This window comes from Sorex araneus, chromosome 4 (assembly GCF_027595985.1).
Source record: "Sorex araneus isolate mSorAra2 chromosome 4, mSorAra2.pri, whole genome shotgun sequence".
NCBI lineage: Eukaryota > Metazoa > Chordata > Mammalia > Eulipotyphla > Soricidae > Sorex > Sorex araneus.
In genome coordinates, this window is record NC_073305.1 from 184700762 (window position 1) to 184714491 (window position 13730).

The window sequence follows — 13730 nt, forward strand, 5'->3', positions numbered from 1 at the left end:
AGAGCACTGCTGGATGTGGTGCAAAGGGGAAACAATTCTGCGGGCCTGGGGAATGACCAAAGGGCGGCATCCTCGGTCTTGCAAGGCTGAGTTTGAGCCCATGGAGGAGTGTGACTGGGTTCCTTCGCGTGTTCTAGCACCAGTGTATGTTTCCTTCCCGGGTTATTGACCTGGCAGCCAGAAAGCGATGGGAAGGGGCAACAGTGTCATGCAACTGTGCTTCCAGGGTGGACATTTTGAAGGCAAGAGTCATACCTCATACTCGAGCGCCCCTGGCCCCCAGTAGTGTTTAGCGCGTAGGATTGGACCCTCTGTCGAGGCACAGTCCTTACACCGAGTCAGGGGGCGATCTTTGTGTTAGGGTACTGTGAGCCCGTGGTCTGCGACCTTGCCCCGCGGCATTCGCCCGTCCAAACACCGTGGCGAAGGTTCAACTGTAGCTTTTATTTGGAAAAAGCCAGTCTCAAGACTCATTTTAGGGATGCACGAACGATGCCAGTGCCGCTGTTAGTGCGTCTGCTTCTTCGATGGCACGCCCGTTACTTCGTGCACCCACACAGGAGGCAACCAGCGTGCCAGGCAGGAAAAAAAAATCACCTGTTGGCACCGACGCTTTCGGACGAGGGCAAATACGCTGGGGCGGGGCTGCGCGGGCGCGGGCGGCAGGCGGTGAGCCCTGGGGACCCGCGAGCGGCGGCCCGACCCCCGGAGCGGCCGCGAGGGCCCCGGGGGAGGCCGGCGCCGTCGGTGCAGCGGACGACACGCGTGTCGGCGGTCGCGCCGGCGGCCTCGTCGCCGCGAGCAGGGAGCCTCGTCGCCGCCGCCCACGGGCCCTCGAGCGAGCGACCCTCCGGGGCTTCCCGCGGCGGCTCCGCGGTGCGGGCGCGGGGCGCGGGCGGGGCGGGGCGCGGCTGGCGGGCGGGCGGGCGTTAACGGGCGAGGGGCGGGGCCTGCGGGCGCCGGGTCACGTGGCGCGGTCACGTGGCGCGGAGCCGGGCCCGGCGGCGGCGGCGGCGGCGGCGGCGGCGGGAGGCGGAGACTCGGCGGGGACGCGGCTGGGGGGCGGCGGCGGGGCGGCCGGAGGCGGAGGCGGAGGCGCGGGGGAGCCGCCGCCAGGCCGCGCGGAGGTGAGGCGGGCGCGGGGCGGCGGGGGCCGGCGGGGCCGGGCGGGGCGGCGCGGGGCCGGGGGCGGCGGGCGGGCGGCGGCCACCGGGGGCGGCGGCGGGGGCGGCGCGGGCCGCTCGGAGCCTTTGTCTGCGCCGAGAGAAAACGGCGAGCCCGGCCGGCGGCGCGCGCGGGTGCGGGTGCGAGTGCGCGCGTGCGCGTGTGAGCATGTGTGTGTCTGTGTGTGTGAGCATGTGTGTGTCTGTGTGAGTGTGAGCATGTGTGTGTCTCTGTGTGAGTGTGAGCATGTGTGTGTCTTTGTGAGTGTGAGCATGTGTGTGTCTGTGGTGAGTGTGTGTGAGTGAGCATGTGTGTGTGTGTGTCTGAGTGTGTCTGTGTATGTCTCTGTGTCTGTGGCGAGTGTGTGTGGTGTGTGAGCATGTGTGTGTCTGTGTGTGTGTGTGTCTGTCTGTGTGTCTGTGGCGAGTGTGTGTGTGTGGTGTGTGTGAGCATGTGTGTGTCTGTGAGTGTGTCTGTGTCTGTGTGTCTGGCGAGTGTGTGTGTGTCTGTGGTGAGTGTGTGAGTGTGTGTCTGTGGCGAGTGTCTGTACGTGTGTGTGTGTGTGTGTGTGTGTGGAGAAGCAGGAGGCGTTTGGCTCGGAGCCATTTTCCCCCTTCCCTGTGGAGACGGAGCAGCCCGGGCGGGTCGTGTGTGTCCCCGGCCCCCCCCCCCCCGCGCCCCCCACCCCGCCCTCGGCGGCCTCGCCGCGCCCCTGGGCCGGGGCCGCCCCGCGCGGTCACCTGTCGTGGCAGCTGCCGGGCCGCGGCCCGCTGTCCCTGGGGAGGGGGCGGCTTCCCAAGTTGGGGGGGGCGGGCTGACGGGACCCCGCCGCCCTGGCGTGCCCCGCGGTGGGCGAGGGGAGGCCGCGGGGGTGACCCTTCCCGCGGGGGCGGGGGCGCCCTCCCTCCCGCCGCCGGGCTGTGCGCGGGGCCAGCAGCCGGATTTTTTCTTTTAATATAGCACCGGGAGGCGGGGTAAGGTCCGAGGGTCGGGGGTGGCCGTGCCTCTTCGCGGGGCCCCGAGCCCCGCCGCCGCGGGAGGAGCCGCGGAGCAGCCGCGGGAGCGGGCCGGGCCCGCAGAGTCGCGGGCGAGGCGAGGGCGGTAGTGACCGGCGCCTGACGCGACCCTCTCGCGTCCTCACCTCCGGCGCCTCCCGGGCCCGGCCGGCCCCGCCCCGCCCCGCCGGCCCCACGTCGGGTGGCGATGCCGCGCGGACGGGGAAGGAGCCTGCGAACCCCCCTTGGCCCGGGCCAGCTCGTGGCCCTGGGAGGAGTCTGGGACGGAACCGTGTGGCTCCTCAGTTTTGCGGGGAGCATCTGACTGGGTGCCCCCGGGCTCCTAGAGAGCGTGAATTTCCTTCGTGGCGCTCAGTCTCGGGGGCGGGGCTGGGGGCTGGGAAGGGGTGAGTGCTTGGCCGTGAGCGGAAGGCGGTGTCGACCCCCAGGACTTAGACACCCCCACCCCCACCCCCCCCCCCCCCCCCGCACTGAGTTGGGGACGTAGAAAAATGGTCAGCGCAGTGGAGTTTTCCGACAGGGGAGTTGAGTGGAAAGCCAGAGTGACTTCCTGTTACTAATGCGTTGTATCTGCTACTGTACATTATTAAACAATGACTTCTTGGTTTAGAAACGACATGCATCATATTCCGTTTGTAGTTCTTCTGTCAGTCTGCAAGTGGCGGTTTGCTTATTCATAATCTCGTACTCCCAACCAAAATTTTGAATAGAAAAAAAAAATTTTAGCTCATGAAAGGATGCTTCAGTTGATGCTGAGAACCCAAGTGATAAAGGAAAGCTTTAAAAAAAAACTAGCCTTCCTTCAGGCCAAATTTCAGCTCTTTCACTACCTTGTGTTAGGACAGGACTTTTGCTTTTTCGCCACTCTAGGCAGTGCTCAGGACTTCTGGCTCTGCATTCAGGGATCACTCCTGGGCCAGCCTCTGGGGACCATCTGTGGTGTCCAGGATCAAACCTGGGTCAGAAGTGTGCAAGGCAAGCCCCTTAACCCTGTACTATCTCTCCTGCCCTGGAGCAGGACGTTTAGCATGGGTTGATAGGCTGTCCAAATTCAGGTGTATTCATTGAATACTTACTGTGTTTGCAGCCGAGCAGGGACATTGTTTCTTCTCTTCACTGAACTTAACCATGCCAGTCACAGTCTCTCCCCTGTTTTCTGTGGATGGATTAAAGATTGAGTAGGTCAACTATGTGTGTGGTCATGAAATGCATCAGAAAATTGAGTAAAACTTCTCAAATGTATCCTGTAACTGCACTGGTTTTTATTTAGGATTCTGTGGAGTATTTTCAGTATTTCCAAAAGCTTAACAGAAATTGTATGTTTGCCCTTAGACTGCAGGTAATATGTATGTATGTATTTTAATTTAGCGGGGATAACACTAATCTAGATACTAAATTTCAACTTGCTATACTGTTTTTGTGATAACATAACCATAATGTGAAATCTACCATTTTAACCATTATTGTGTTAAGTACATTCACATCCACATCTCCACAACTCTTTATCTCCCTAACCTGAAAATTTTGTATCCGTTAAACAATTTTTTTTTTTTTGCTTTTTGGGTCACACCCAGCAATGCACAGGGGTCACTCCTGGCTCATGCACTCAGGAATCACCCCTGGCGGTGCTCAGGGGACCATATGGGATGCTGGGATTTGAACCCGGGTCGGCCGCGTGCAAGGCAAACGCCCTACCCGCTGTGCTATCACTCCAGCCCCCGTTAAACAATTTTTCATTCCCTCTGCCCTTATCCCCATTCTGCCAGCCACACTTCTACTTTCTGTTTTAAGATTTGATTAATCTAGGTCTCATGTATAAGGTGAATTATAAATTTGTTTGGGGGCCACACTCAGCAGTGCTCAGGGCCAACTACTGGCAGGGCTGAGGACCATATGGGATGCCATGGGTGGACCACGTGCAGGGCTTCCTGCTTTACTGTCTCTCTGGTCCCAGTGTTAGTACTTATGACTTTTATTTTAGCATGTTTTGAAGAGTCATTCATTTATGTTAACATATATTAGCATTACCTTCGTATTAAGGCTGAATAATATTCTTTTATATGTATATGTTACCTTTTGTTGCAAACACCCAACTTTTTGGTGATGGTTTTTGGGCCACATGCAGCTGTGCTCAGGGCTTACACCTGGCTCTGTATTTAAAGATCACTCCTGGTGGGATTTGGGAAACAATATGTGATGCTGGGGATTGAACCCCGGTCAGCCTCGTGCAAGGCAAGTGCCCTTCCCCACTGTACTCCCTATCTGGTCCCACCTAAATTTTATTTTGTTTTGGATTTTGAGCACAGCAGTTTGTGGCTTTACTCCTGGCTTCGCTGAGAGATCACTCCTGGTGGGCTCCAGGGACCATATGTGGTATAAAGCAAACATCTTATCACCTGTATTCTCTCTGCCCCCCCATCTAAATTTTAATATTAACAACCATGGAAACTCCCAGTAATTATCACTGGAAATTATAGATTACAGGAAAAAAACTTGTTTCTATTTAGTGCACAATAGCTTTTTAATCCATTTCAGTGCACATTAGTCTTAACTGTGAGAGGTGAGACTGATGCAGTCTCAGGTGGTAAAGTTCATTCCTGGCCTGTGTGAGACATTTGATCAGTTTTGATCCCCAGCATTGTAGCCCCGGGAGCTATGCTACTTACAGCTCTGGTGGTTGGTGGTGGTGGGTGAGAAGGAGGCGGCACCTCCATTCCCAAGCCCCTAACAATCCAACTCTCAGGCTATGATTTGTATTCTTTTTTTTTTTTCTTTTTGGGTCACACCTGGCAATACAGAGAGGTTACCTCCTGGTTTTGCACTCAAGAACTAAGACTCCTGGCGGTGCTCAGGGGACCATATTGGATGCTGGGAATTGAACCCGGGTTGGCTGCATGCAAGGCAAATGCCCTACCCACTGTGCTATTGCTCCAGCCCTCTCTGATTTGTATTCTGGGTATGGCCCTATCCCCTACCACTGCAAACAGAAACAAATACCCTGAGTAGTATAGAACCTATACTATATATATATATATATATATATACTATATATACTATAGTAGTATAGAACCTATGCATGCAATGTTTTTTTTTTTCTTTTTTTGAGAGGGTGGTTCATGGTTTGGCCCCACCTGACGGTGCTCAGGGGCTACTCTCTGCAGTGCTTGTGGGACCATGCAGTGCTGGGTGCTGTTAGTCAACTGGGATGCACCACTTGCAAGGCAAGTGCCTAAGCCTCTGTAATACCTCTCCATCCCTAGATGCTAGTTGTTTTTCTCATCTGTGAGAGTATCTATGATGGTTTAATTTGTAAGTTAGACAACGGAAGGTTAACAATAATAGTTGTAATAATATGCTTTAATAAAAGTTACTGTGAATGGACACTCTCAAAATTCAGCACACAGTATTTTTTGGTCCATGATTGATATAAGGTAACAAAGGAGAGTGTAGTCACAGATAAGGGGACTCCTGTATGTCCTTGTCTGTGTCCTTGCTTTGGCCTCATTTTCCTCCCATGTAGATGGTGACCCCTGTCCAGCTTCCTGACAGTTGCAGCAACTGTTGCTGCTATGGTGTTTCCCTGTGCATGCTGTACTGGTGACGTATTTTGCTGCATGAAGAGTTCACAGGACTCACCCTGAGGTACAGATTGTCTAGGAGGTGTGAGAAAAATTCCTGATTATTTCACTTGAGCACTTCACACAGTCTTGTGCAAGTTACCTAGCTTCCTCCCCACAATGATAAAGGTTCTTTTTTCTTTTTTGAGTATCCGTAACTCATATGACACGTATCAGTCCTTATCAGTTTCTAGCCGTTGGATGTCCAGGTTGCCCTACCTTTGTGCAGATAGGCTTATTCAGTTTGGCTCCAAGTCCTTTTGACATGGCTTTTACAACAGCTTTCTGGCTCTCTGGTATGAAGAGATGTTCTTGACTTATCCTGTATCCTTTCCCTCTGAGATTTGGGTTCAAAATAGACTTTTAGTTTTGTTTTGTTTTGGGTGGTCATACCTGGTAGTAGTTAGGGGCCACTCTTAGTTCTTGTGCTATGGGGTTTCCAGTGGTGCTTGTGGGGGCTGTGTGGTGTGAGGGATAGAACTGTGGTTGGCCACATGCAGGCTAAGTGTCTTATATCTCTCTAGCCCCAAGAATAGACCATTTTTTCTCTTGTTTATTTTTTGTTTTGAGGCCACACCTGGCATTGTTCAGGGCTTACTCCTGACTCTGCACTCAGAGGTCACTCCTGGCAGGCTCACAGGACCATATGGGATGCCAGGTATTGAATCTGGGTTGGCTGTGTGCAAGATAAATGCCTCACCCACTGTACTATCACTCCCCCTCTTCAAAAAAGGGCAAAATAAGCTATGAATAAACACTGAAATCTATTTTTCTAATGAAATTAAGGCAAAAATGAGATGTCGTTTGTTCTGGACTAAATGTGCTGCTCTGGTGAGATGGTATTCCGAGATAGGGGCTTTGGGATATAATCAGAGTTCATCAGAGTGGAGCCACATTGCTGGGGGAGTGTTCTATGAGTGGCTGCCACACCCTTCTCCCCAAGGACTGCAGAGGAAGAGCCTGAAGGGGCACTCCATCTGAGACAGGAGGTATCAGAATGAAGCCTGACTTGCTGCCCTCTCAACTTTAGACTTCTCTGCCTCCATACTTGTAAGGAATTAATTTCTGTTTTTTTGAACCAATGCCTCTCAATGTGGGGGGCCATATTATCTCCTGTGGGCTCTCAGGATATTCCATTGGAGCCACAAGTGAGAAGTGTGTAAATGGGGGTGGGTATGGCTCTCAGGACAGAGGCCACAGGAATGAAACAAGGTTGAAAGGAGGGCACAATTGGAAAAAGGTTGAAAAACGTTGGCCTAAACCTTGTGGTGCTTTGTTACTGCACTGGAGACCATTAAACCATTTTTTTTTTTTTCTTTTTGGGTCACACCTGGCGATGCTCAGGGGTTACTCCTGGCTTTGCACTTAGGAATTACTCCTGGAGGTGCTCATGTGGGATGCTGGGAATTGAACCCGGGTCAGCCACGTGCAAGACAAACGCCCTACTCGCTCTGCTATCGCTCCAGCCCCAAGCCATCATTTTTTAGTTACTAGTAATATAATTTAGATCTTATTAAAGGTAAAGTTTGCTAAAGCTTATGATTGCATATTATATAATAATATGCTATTCCTTCTCCTGGTAGTTTTATTTGGGCATCTCTTAGTTTGGAATGGAAGTTAGACTTATTTATTCATTTATTTATTCCCAGTGCTGAAGGATCTGAAGGGGGTTGTATACTTGGCCTCTTTGATGCACTCATTTTATTTACATATATATTTTTTCTGTGACATGAATTGAACACAGGGCCTTAACACATGCTAGGCAAGTGCTCCACTGCTGAACTGTAACCCTGGCCCAGTGCACTCAATTTTAAATAGTTGCTATTTTGTATCAGAATGTAAAATGCATATAACCTTTCATTAGCAAGTGCATATACAAATTTATCCTAAAGAAATAGTAGGGGGGCTGGAGAGATGGCACAGCAGGTAGGGTGCTTGCTTTGTATGCTCTGACCTGGGTTCGATCCCGGGCACCCATATGGTCCCCTGAGCAATGCCAGGAGTAATTCTTGAGTGCGGAGCCAGGAGTAATCTTCAGCATCTTCAGGTGCACCCCTCCCCCCAAAAATATTTAGGGCCTGGGGAGTTACACACCAGTCTGGGTGTATGGTGTGCATGTGTGGGAACTTTGATCCCCTTCCCCAGCACTGCATCCCCAGTTTAGCTGGTTGTGACCCTGGTTATATCTGGCGCCCCAGACCCGGAGCAGCACTCAGCTTTGGACCCTATCAATGAACCACCTGGCCCAGGTGGCCAAGTATTGCCAGGAATGGTCTTGGGGCTTTTTGAGCACAGCTTGCGAAGCCCCTTCCTGCTCCCCAAAGATTGGAAAACATTAGTAAAGAAAATGTATAGAGAACTTACTTTATGCATTTATAGGGTAGGTACATAATCTTAAGTAAGGAATAGATGAAATGGGTTATTATTATTTATTGCATTTAACCACTGAAAATAATGATAGGAATATAAATCAATCAATCTGGAGAAATGCCTGCAAGGTTTTATTGAGTGAGAAGAAAGTTAACAAAGTATAATAACAAAGATACACTTTGTTAACAAAGGGCCCCCTAATGTGGAATCTGTCTCAGGCATGCCATGATCTTGGATAAGTCTTTACTTGGAAGGTGTGGTGGGTGGAGTGTGTTGATGTTCTTGGCCTTCCCTGTTATTTCTCTTTTACTAAGGGAGAATATGGAAGGTACTCTTTTTTGGGGGTGGGGGCACACCCAACTATGCTTCTGGCTCCTTGTTCACGATTGATCCTGGTGGAGCTCTGGGGATCAAATGGGGTTCCAGAGATCAAACAGGTCACCTATGTGTGGGGCGAGTTCCTCTGCCCACTGTACTATGGCTCCATTTCCTGAAGATAACTTTTGAGTGACAAGTAGATGAGTGACAAGTAGATGGCTTTCCCCCACTCTTTTCTTTATTCTTTTTTGTTTTTCAAGATAGAACCTTTGCCAGTAGTTTTTTTTTTGGTTTTAATTTTTAAAATTATTTTTTAAATTAATGAATCACTGTAAGGGTACAGATACAGATTTACATATTTTCATGCTTGTGTTTCAGGCATACACTGCTTGAATACCCATCCCTCCACCAGTGCCTATTTTCCTCCACTGATAACACCAGCATCCTTCCCACCTCCTATCCCATCCCCCCTATCCCACTCTGCCTCTGTGGCAGGGCATTCCCTTTTGTTCTCCTCTCCTTTTGGGTGTTGTGGTTTACAATGGAGGTATTGGGTGGCCATCATGTTCAATCTATAGTCTGCTTTCAGCACGCCTCTCCCATCCCGAGTGGGTTCTCCCACCACACTTTACTTGGCGTTCCCTTCTCTATCTGAACTGTCTTTTTCCCCAGCATGTGAGGCCAGCTTCCAAGCCATGGAGTGAACCTGGTACTTATTTCTACTATTCTTGGGTGTTAGTCTCCCATTCTGTTGTTTTATATTCCGCAGATGAATGCAATTCATCTATGTCTGTCTCTCTCTTTCTGACTCATTTTAGCATGATACTTTCCATGTTGATCCACTTATATGCAAAGTTCATGACTTCATCTTTTCTGACAGCTGCATAGTACTCCATTGTGTAGATGTGTCAAAGTTTCTTTAACTAGTCATCTGTTCTCGGGCACTCGGGTTTTTTCCAGATTCTGGCTATTGTAAACAGTGCTGGAATGAACATACAAGTGCAGATGTCATTTTGACTACACCTTTTTGCCTCTCTAGGATATATTCCCAGAAGTGGTATTGCTGGGTCAAATGGGAGCTCAATTTCTAATTTTTTGGGAAGCTACCATATTATTTTCCAAAAGGACTGAACCAGTCGGCATTCCCACCAGCAGTGTAGGAGGGTCCCTTTCTCCCTACATCCACACCAATAGCAGTTGCTTTTGTTCTTTTGGATGTGTGCCAGTCTCTGTGATGTGAGGTGGTATCTCATGGTTGTTTTGATCTGCATCTCCCTGATGATTAGTGATGAAGAGCATTTTTTCATGGGCCTTTTCCTTTGCCAGTAGTTTTACTCTGTTTTGATTTCTTGTTTTTATAGGAAATGAAGGGTCATAATGAAAAATATGAATTATTCACAAATTTAAGCATTTTTGTTGTAGGAGGGTGTGGTGGATAGGATGCTTTTGGACCTCCAGCATCCTTTTGGCCCTCCAAGCACTGCCAGAAGTGATCTCTGCACTGTGACCAGAGAGTACCAAACCCCTGGATCCATGTGTGTTGCCCTGAGCTCTTCCATAGGTCACTTCTGAGTACAGAGTCAGGAATAACTCCTAGCACTGGCAGGTATGATCCAGCAACCGCAGCCCCCCACTCCTAGTAAAGAAAAAATTTTTGCTCTTTCTCCTTTCAAAGTGATGAGTGTGCTTTACTTTTTAATTTTTGGGCCATACCCTGCAGTTTTCAGAGCTCTTTTTATTTTATTTTATTTTTAAATGAATCACCGTGAGGTACAGTTACAGACTTACAAACTTTCATGCTTATGTTTCAGTCATACAATGATTGAGTACCCATCTCTCCACCAGTGCCCGTTCTCCACTACCAATGGTCCCAGGATCCCTCCCACCAACCCCACCCTATCCCGCCTTTATGGTAGCATACTCCCTATTGCCCTTTCTCTCCTTTTGGGTATTGTGGTTTGCAATATAGGTATTGAGTGGCTGTCATGTTAGGTCTGTAGTCTACTTTCAGCTCGCATCTCCCATCCTGAGCAGGCCCCCCAAAGCACCCTTTACTTGGTAGTCTCTTCTCTATCTGAGTTGCCTTTTCCCCTACCATGTGAGGCCGGCTTCCAAGCCATGGAGCAATCCTCCTGGTTATCATCTCTACTGTTCTTGGTGTAAGTCTCTCAGGGCTAACTCTTGACTTTGTGCTCAGGGATCACTTCTGGAGGTGCTTAGGGGACTATATGGGGTACCAGGCATTGAACTGGCCACATGCAAGGGAAGCACTCTACCTGTTGTACTATCCTTCTGGCCCCCAAAAGGGAATAGTGTATTTTTCTGTCAGAAATTAGGAATGAAAATCTTTGTACTTGTGTAGTATCAAGGAAACAAACCCTTGAGAGAGAGAATGGAATTGAAAAGTGTTTGTGGAACCCCCCAGTGGTAATGGTGTGGTAGGCTGCAGAGGGTGGAAAATGATTCTGTAGGTGTAGAGAGGTGCTATGCAGAAAATATAGACTTATTTGAACATCCTTCTCACTGCTGTTATTTTAGTCAAAAGCACAGTCAAAATGTATGTGAAAGAGCTTTGAGAAGGATAGCATACACTACAATTTAAGATATTAATTTTACTTTCTTAAAATCAAAGGTTCAATTTAGACTGTAATGAATATGAAAGGAATTGGAAAGGTTTAGTAATGTAAGGTATTATGTTGTTAGAAGCTTATGTGCTTTTTCTTTTTTTCATAATCTTAAGACCTGGACATCTTTCAGTTTGAAATGGTACTGTAGAGCCAGTGGGTTCAAGTTTTTGTATTACATATATATATGTATATATATATATATTATACACACATATATAAATATATGTATATATTTTGTTTCTTTGTGTTTGAGCCACACTTGGCAGTACTCCTGGTGGTGCTCAGAGGACCATATGGGATGCCAGGGATTGAACCAGGGTCACGTGAATGCAAGGCAAGTACCCTTGCAGCTATACTATTGCTCAGGCCCACCCCAGACTATTAATGAAGAATATTTAGAACTTGCGTTTCAACCTTTACTTCTGGGTCTCAGTTGTTTATCCGTCTCTTTACAGTTAGAATCTTGGGTTCTAAGGGCTCTTTTATGTCTGCTTTTAAAAACTGGTGTTGAGCCTTTTTTTCCTTCTTTCTTTTTCTTTTTCAGCTACACTGGGCCATGCTCAGGGCCTCCTCAGCACATTTTGCTCAGGGGTTGCTCCAGGTGCTGCATGGGCAGTTGGGGTGGGGGTGGAGGGTGGTAGGGGGACAGAGACAGGGCAAGGGACACCATGCAGTTCTGGGAATTGGACCCAGCCCTCGTATATAAGTTCAGCATATGTAGTTTCTCTTTGGTCCTTGACAGTTTTTGTTGGTGGCTTGAGGCTACACTCAGCAATGCTCAGGGCTTACTCTTGACTCTGTGCTCAGGGATCACTTCTTGTAGGTCTTTGTGGGGATCATATGGAGACCACTTGGGGTGCCAGATACCAAACAAGGGTCTCCCTTGTGCAAAGCAAGCACATTACCTGCTATACTATCTTTCCAGCCCCTAAAATGTACTTCTTAAGGGTGTTGTATAAGGAAGTTCCCCAGTTCAGGGTTTTATTTTTTCATTCTACAAAATATTTCTTTTACCAGTTTTTTAAAAAAGGATTTTTTAAAACAGGTGATAAAAGGACATTTAGTTCAAACTACTGAGGTAGTGACATATGATTTGTGAATATATTTAATTTGAAATCTCTGGCAAGAGAATAGTCTTGTTAAAGAGCTCTTTGATCCCATGGTACTTTCCCCATTTTCCCTTCCTTTGTCTTTGGCTATTAAGAATATGTGTACTTTGGGAGTAACACCTACCATTTTTATTGATAGCTGTGATAATGTAGCAGAATCCAGGTTCTCAATGAGTGGCAGACAAAGCTTTTACTGGTTCACTTTTAATATTTCTGAAAAGTTGATCTGTGGTTATGTACCATATGTGGGAAATATACAGGATTACATTTGCACATAATTGGTTTCTTAAGCTTTAGCTAGCCCTTTTAGCTACAAAAGAAGATGGACAAATTCAGCTCCAAGGCTGTAGCACTGTAGCACTGTCGTCCCGTTGTTCATCGATTTGCTCGAGTGGGCACGAGCAATGCCTCCACTGTAAGACTTGTTGTTACTGGTTTTGGCATATCGAATATGCCTCGGGTAGCTTGCCAGCTCTGCTGTGCAGTTGGGATACTCTCGGTAACTTGCCGGGCTTTCTGAGAGGGACGGAGGAATCGAACCCGGGTCAGCCGTGTGCAAGGCAAACGCTCTGCCCGCTGTGCTGTCACTCCCAACTCCAAGACTAGAATATAAAAATATTCATTCTGAAGAAGTTAGGCCTGTGCTTTGTATATAAAACTATAGTTAGAGTTACTGTATAAAATTTTGAATGGAAAGTTCTTATATTAACATTTGTCACATTTAGGCAAAGATAAAGTAAAGTGACACCAGAACTGAATTTATCTGAGAGAAAGAACTTTTTTTTTTTTTTTTTTGCTTTTTGGGTCGCACCCAACGATGCTCAGGGGTTACTCCTGGCTCTGCACTCAGAAATCACCCCTGGCGGTGCTCGGGGGACCATATGGGATGCTGGGAATCGAACCCGGGTCGGCCACGTGCAAGGCAAACGCCCTACCCGCTGTGCTATCGCTCCAGCCCCTGAGAGAAAGAATTTTGAGGAGGTTTTCTCACAGGAACTGAGACAAATGGACAAATGCGGCTCAAACTCAAGGCACCATTTTCTAAGCTCTTACAGAGTAATTTGAATTTTTTTCCATTTTTAAGCTTTTTTATCTTGTGAAATAAGAAAGCCAGTTTTGTGTATTTCATATGTAGAAAATTAATTTTCTGAATTAATTTCCTGATATTTGAATAGTGAAGTTCTGTATTATTTGAAATGCTTGGAATAATTCAATAAAACATAGAAAACTCACTGTTAAGATTCTTTTTTTTTTTTTTTTTTTTTTTGGTTTTTGGGTCACACCTGGCGATGCACAGGGGTTACTCCTGGCTCTGCACTCAGGAATTACTCTTGGCGGTGCTCAGGGGACCATATGGGATGCTGGGATTTGAACCCGGGTCGGCCGCGTGCAAGGCAAACACCCTACCCGCTATGCTATCACTCCAGCCCCTGTTAAGATTCTTAACTTGTTCCTTACTAATGATTTTTAATATTGTAACAGTGAAAGAAAGTATTGCAGTGTGCTATT

General features: G+C 48.1%; 1 protein-coding gene across 2 annotated transcripts in view; it reads left to right on the plus strand.

The window, feature by feature from the left end:
- Window positions 1–999: 999 nt before the first annotated feature.
- Window positions 1000–13730, plus strand: part of TULP4 (TUB like protein 4) — a 232186-nt gene continuing 219455 nt past the window's right edge. For both annotated transcript variants that reach the window (XM_055135765.1, XM_055135766.1), the window contains exon 1: window positions 1000–1127. The gene's annotated coding sequence lies outside the window, so the exon portion shown is untranslated. The remainder of the gene's footprint in view (window positions 1128–13730) is intronic.